The sequence below is a fragment of the Gobio gobio genome (genome assembly GCF_949357685.1).
Source record: "Gobio gobio genome assembly, chromosome: 13".
In the NCBI taxonomy this organism is placed as follows: domain Eukaryota; kingdom Metazoa; phylum Chordata; class Actinopteri; order Cypriniformes; family Gobionidae; genus Gobio; species Gobio gobio.
Window position 1 is genome coordinate 53,603,287 of NC_137106.1, and position 6,923 is coordinate 53,610,209.

Genomic DNA, 6,923 nt, shown 5'->3' on the forward strand with positions numbered 1-6,923 from the left:
TTATTTGCGTTTTCCATACTGTCCCAACTTTTTCTGATTTGGGGTTGTATATTTCAATATGGTATTACTGTCTAAATGTAGCAAATTTCTATTATTTTTTTAGTTTTGTGTTAAATTTTGAACATAAGTTTAACAGTTTTGAAAAGAGAATGTAAAAATGTTCAAATTGGCCTGTATAGTACATAATGTTTTGGTGGTGTTTGTGTCAAAGTCAGAAAAGAATGAATGTAAATTGAAAGATGTCGTCATTGAACACATTTTGTGCCCAAAGCAATGATAAATGATCCAGAGTTTAGCCACATAGACTGATGTGATCACTGAAGACAAAAAGTGAACAGTGAAAAAGTGATGAGGATTGAGAAATGTGTCCCAGCAAATGTAAAAAAAAAAAAAAAAAAAAAAACTGTTGACATGTTTTAAATTGTTTTAAAAATTAAATTAAATTAAATTAAATTAAATTAAATTAAATTAAATTAAATTAAATTAAATTAAATTAAATTAAATTAAATTAAATTAAATTAAATTAAATTAAATTAAATTAAATTAAATATATTTTCATCTTATTAGAAGTGATATTTTCTTGGTGTTTAGCCTCAGCTTTCTGCATATCGCTTTACTTTCTTTTTTTTATTGCATTGGCCAATACTAAATTGATATGTTAAAAACTGTGAATCATTTTTCATTGCTTTCACACAAAATGCATTCAATGACCACATTTTCCAAAATACACGAACACTTTTGTTATTCGTACCTAACCATCTGTAAAACTGTATATTTTTAGCACATTCTTTGAATGCTAACACACTGCTTTCAGAACTGATCAAACACATTCAAGTCAGAACGATGATCAACTCATTTCTGCAGGAATTATATTAAAATCCAAAGGGACCCACTTTATATTAGGTTGCCTAACTACTATGTACTAACATTTTAATTATCCATTTGATACAATGCACTTATTGGTTACATACATGTCTTTACATTGTACTTACATTTTTAAATATACCTGCATGTAATTACATCTGTAATTAATTTCTGTAGTTACATTTAATAATTTACACAGTATAAATTACACTGTTGACACTTCCCTTACATCTAACCCTACCCTTAAACTTACCAATACAACCACACCTGTCCCTAACCCTACCCGTATCCCACCTCAATATCAGCAAAAGTGTTTTGCAATACAATATGAACACAATAAGTACATTGTACTTATTTGTTTATGTAAATACATAGTAGTTAAGGCCACCTAATATAAAGTGGGGCCATCAAAAGTCATAATTTATCATTGATTTGGCATAAAATACATTCAATGGCGACATCTTTCGATTTATAATAATTATTTTCTCACTTCAACACAAACACCACCAAAACATTATGAACTGTATAGGCCAATTTGAATTTTTTTTTATTCTCTTTTCAAAACTCCCTAACTTATGTTCAAAACTTAACTAAAATTAATTAAAAAAAATAATAATTTTAGGGATTGGAAAAAGTGTACATTGATTTAATTTTCCAAGGTAAATCCCAGCATTTTCTCTAGCTTGGATGAGAAGTTGGTTTCTGTGACATGGGTGTAACAGCTCTTTAAGGTCTGTTCCTCACCTTTGAGACAATGGCTTTGGCCTTTCCTGTATTCATATGTAAATGGAGTTTGGGGGATGTGTAAGCAAACTAATCTACACTGGGCTAAATACACACATTAAGGATAGAGTTTTTTTAGCTCGTGACTTTCTCACTGCAACCGAACATTACTTTGGAGTTTTTGCAGAAATATCTTTGCCATTGTGCCTGTTATTTCATAAAGAAACCTTACAGCAGCCATTTAAAGCACTGTAACACCACAGAATTCTGGGTCTTTGTTTGAGTCTGTTTGACGTCTATCTCTCAGCTACAATCGCTAGGACACCTTTCTCTATTCTTAATTTCACGTTCAAAATGTGCTAAAACTACCAAAACACTTCATTGATGTCTTAAATCAACTCATTCTTCCAGAACACAATGAGGATTCACCTAACATATACACTTTTAACTCATACAACAAAAAACACTAACAACAGTCAGCATTATAGTATATTTTTTTGCTGTTAACTTCAGTTTATGTCACATGGTCCAAGTTTACATTAAAGTACACACGTTTTCTCCTTTTGTAAACAATAGATTATTTTTGTAAAACAATAGATCTGTATGGAGTTATTTATAGCAGGCTCGATCAATCTCAGCATAATAAAGCAAGATATGCCATATGTAATTCTCAAGTTTACTTCTTTTTCCACCATTATATGCTATCAGAAGAGAATTGTCCGTTTTCTTCCACGTGTGTGAGTGTTATGAGTCAGAGATCGCATTCGCTCTGGATCGGTCAATTATATTACAATCATAAATCACTAGAAATAATGCATGTCTGCCTATTATATAATTATAGCAAGTCCTCGATGATGGTTTGAGTGGCGTTCGGTGTTAAACCTTCATTCATCAACGATTCACCTCACTTTGTCGCGTTCAGTGTGAAATGGCCGTAACAATTTTTTTGATAGTATTAAAGCATAAAATATTGTAAACCCTAGTGACCTGCATCAGACTTACTGGTATAAATATTATAATTATTCTTGGAGTATTTCTTTATTGCACAATGCACATTTCTTAATGATGGCTGTTTCGCAATTCTGGGAATGCAAAGAAGGGACTTGTGTTTTCGTGGAGACCAGTCTTGCTATGTGATCTTGAAAGAACGAGCTCAGAAGTTTGTGAGGACACAGAACAGAAATTGAGATGTGCTGCGAACTTGTTGCACACTTGTTGCATATTATATAGTGGCTAACACAAAATAACCACAAACATAACCTATTAAAACATTTATTTCATATTATTGTAGACATTGTTTTCATATACTTATATATCTTATAACATCCGGGTACTTTTGTGCATCCTCTGTACATGTGTTCTTGAGTATTGTAATTGAACTTCGACAGTTGATGATGACGTAGAGCAGGAACACAAGGACGCAATATCACTAAACAACGCTTTTGTGAAACATCCATTAAGTATATTTAATTGTGCTAAAATCACACTATTGCAAGTATACTTTAGGTTCACTTTAAATATCTCACATTTAAAGACTGATATTATACAGTGATCCCTTGCTAATAGTGATATTACAGGGTTTTTTAAACATCTGCTAGGACACATTTCTGAATACTCATCACTTTTTCAAAACTCTTCACTCAGGGATCACATCAGCCTATGTGGCTAAACTGTGGATCATTTATTCATTCTTTTCTCAATTAGATACAAACGCCAGCAAAACTTTATGAACTATAAAGGCTAATTTGAACGTTCACACTTTCTTTTTTAAACTGTTCAACTTATGTTCAAAATTTTAACACAAAAATGAATAACACAGAAATTTGAAACCCCTCTTAAAATGCTTGCTATGGATGCGAAAAATGCAGAAAACTGAACCTGATCAGATTTTTTTGATGACGAAGGAAAGTTTCAGAGGCTGTGTGTAAACGTGCTTGATCTTTTTTTTTAATGTGTGAAAATTTCGGTGTGCGAGGATATTTAGTCATTACCATCTATATAAAAGGGGAAAACTTAGTAACAATTTTATACTGTAATGTAAACATAGACCATGTAACATAAACAATAATGAATAAGCAGTAGAGAGTCAAACTTGTTTTGTAAAGAAATTTTATATTTTTTATTTAAATTTAATATACACTGTATAATGATTTTGGAGGTCAAAACTCAGTTGTGTGTTGATTGTTGAGTTGAAAATCTTCAACTAAAGTGTCAATGTTAAAAGTCATTTAGTTCGCATAATTTAATTGAGACGGATGAACATTTTCATGCAAGTCACCATAAAATTTAGTTCTGACCTTCAAAATCTCTACAGTGTGTTTGTGATGGCAAGAAATGGCAAAGCAATCAAACAGGCGTTGTGTTTTACCATCCAATGTTCACTGTATAAAGTGTGACCTGCAATTGTTTCCTTAAAGAGTGATTTCTGCTTGATTTAAAACATAAAACACCAATACTTACCATAAAAATACACTATAATAGGATTTTGGAGGTCAAAACTCAGTTGTGTGTTGATTGCTGAGTTGAAAATCATCAGTTGGTTAAACAACTAAAGTGTCAATGTTAAAAGTCATTCAGTTCACATAATTTAATTGAGACGGATAAACATTTTAATGCAAGTCACCATATAATTGAGTTATCTCAATATATACAGGGAATATCTACAGTGTGTTTGAGATGGCAAGAAATGACAACTTAAACACACTGGTGTCGTGATTTACTATCTAACAGGGGACCGAGTCATTGTGTTTAACATAATCATTATTCAAAGATGATCTGCAATTAATACATTTGAGAACTATTTCTGCTTGATTTAACTCTTAAAACTCAGTTATTGCTATAAAAACTCTAAATCTCCACAGTGTGTTTATGATGATAAGAAATGACAACGCAAACACACTGGTGTCGTGATTTACTATCTAACAGGGGACCGAGTCATTGTGTTTAACATAATCATTATTCAAAGAGCATCTGCAATTAATACATTAGAGAAATATTTCTGCTTGATTTAACTCTTAAAACTCAGTTATTGCTATAAAAACTCTAAATCTCCATAGTGTGTTTATGATGGCAAGAAATGACAAATTAAACACACTGGTGTCGTGATTTACTATCTAACAGGGGACCGAGTCATTGTGTTTAACATAATCATTATTCAAAGATGATCTGCAATTAATACATTAGAGAACTATTTCTGCTTGATTTAACTCTTAAAACTCAGTTATTGCTATAAAAACTCTAAATCTCCATAGTGTGTTTATGATGGCAAGAAATGACAAATTAAACACACTGGTGTCGTGATTTACTATCTAACAGGGGACCGAGCCATTGTGTTTAACATAATCATTATTCAAAGATGATCTGCAATTTATACATTAGAGAACTATTTCTGCTTGATTTAACTCTTAAAACTCAGTTATTGCTATAAAAACTCTAAATCTCCACAGTGTGTTTATGATGGCAAGAAATGACAAATTAAACACACTCGTGTCGTGATTTACTATCTAACAGGGGACCGAGCCATTGTGTTTAACATAATCATTATTCAAAGAGGATCTGCAATTTATACATTAGAGAACTATTTCTGCTTGATTTAACTCTTAAAACTCAGTTATTGCTATAAAAACTCTAAATCTCTACAGTGTGTTTATGATGGCAAGAAATGACAAAGCAAACACACTGGTGTCGTGATTTACTATCTAACAGGGGACCGAGTCATTGTGTTTAACATAATCATTATTCAAAGATGATCTGCAATTTATACATTAGAGAACTATTTCTGCTTGATTTAACTCTTAAAACTCAGTTATTGCTATAAAAACTCTAAATCTCCATAGTGTGTTTATGATGGCAAGAAATGACAAAGCAAACACACTGGTGTCGTGATTTACTATCTAACAGGGGACCGAGTCATTGTGTTTAACATAATCATTATTTACTATATAAAGTGATTACCTGTGATTATTACCTTTAAAGAACAATTTCTGCTTGTCCAGTCCTATATATATATTTTTTTTTTTATTGGTGCAAGAAATCAAATCTCACTCTAAAAATCTCAAAAACAAAGGACATTATTTGGGATTTTAGAGAGCAGAAACTATGTTTTAATTAAAAATAAGTCACACATTGAAATACCTTTACTGTAAAAACTGTACTGCAATAAAAACTCTAAATCTCCATAGTGTGTTTATGATGGCAAGAAATGACAAAGCAAACACACTGGTGTCGTGATTTACTATCTAACAGGGGACCGAGTCATTGTGTTTAACATAATCATTATTTACTATATAAAGTGATTACCTGTGATTATTACCTTTAAAGAACAATTTCTGCTTGTCCAGTCCTATATATATATATATTTTTTTTATTGGTGCAAGAAATCAAATCTCACTCTAAAAATCTCAAAAACAAAGGACATTATTTGGGATTTTAGAGAGCAGAAACTATGTTTTAATTAAAAATAAGTCACACATTGAAATACCTTTACTGTAAAAACTGTACTGCAATAAAAACTCTAAATCTCCACAGTGTGTTTATGATGGCAAAAATGACAACGCAAACACACTGGTGTCGTGATTTACTATCTAACAGGGGACCGAGTCATTGTGTTTAACATAATCATTGATCTGATGATCTGCAATTAATACATTAGAGAAATATTTTGCTTGATTTAACTCTTAAAACTCAGTTATTGCTATAAAAACTCTAAATCTCTACAGTGTGTTTATGATGGCAAGAAATGACAACGCAAACACACTGGTGTCGTGATTTACTATCTAACAGGGGACCGAGTCATTGTGTTTAACATAATCATTGATCTGATGATCTGCAATTAATACATTAGAGAAATATTTTGCTTGATTTAACTCTTAAAACTCAGTTATTGCTATAAAAACTCTAAATCTCCATAGTGTGTTTATGATGGCAAGAAATGACAAATTAAACACACTGGTGTCGTGATTTATTATCTAACAGGGGACCGAGCCATTGTGTTTAACATAATCATTATTTACTATATAAAGTGATGACCTGTGATTATTACCTTAAAGAACAATTTCTGCTTGTCCAGTCCTATATATATATATATTTTTTTTTTATTGGTGCAAGAAATCAAATCTCACTCTAAAAATCTCAAAAACAAAGGACATTATTTGGGATTTTAGAGAGCAGAAACTATGTTTTAATTAAAAATAAGTCACACATTGAAATACCTTTACTGTAAAAAAAATTCAGGTCTCCAATTGAAAATTTTCTGTAAATTGATGCACTTTAATTCAATTAAAATTCAAGAAATTCAATTTGGCCAACTAAAAAATTTAGATGTGATCGGTCACTAG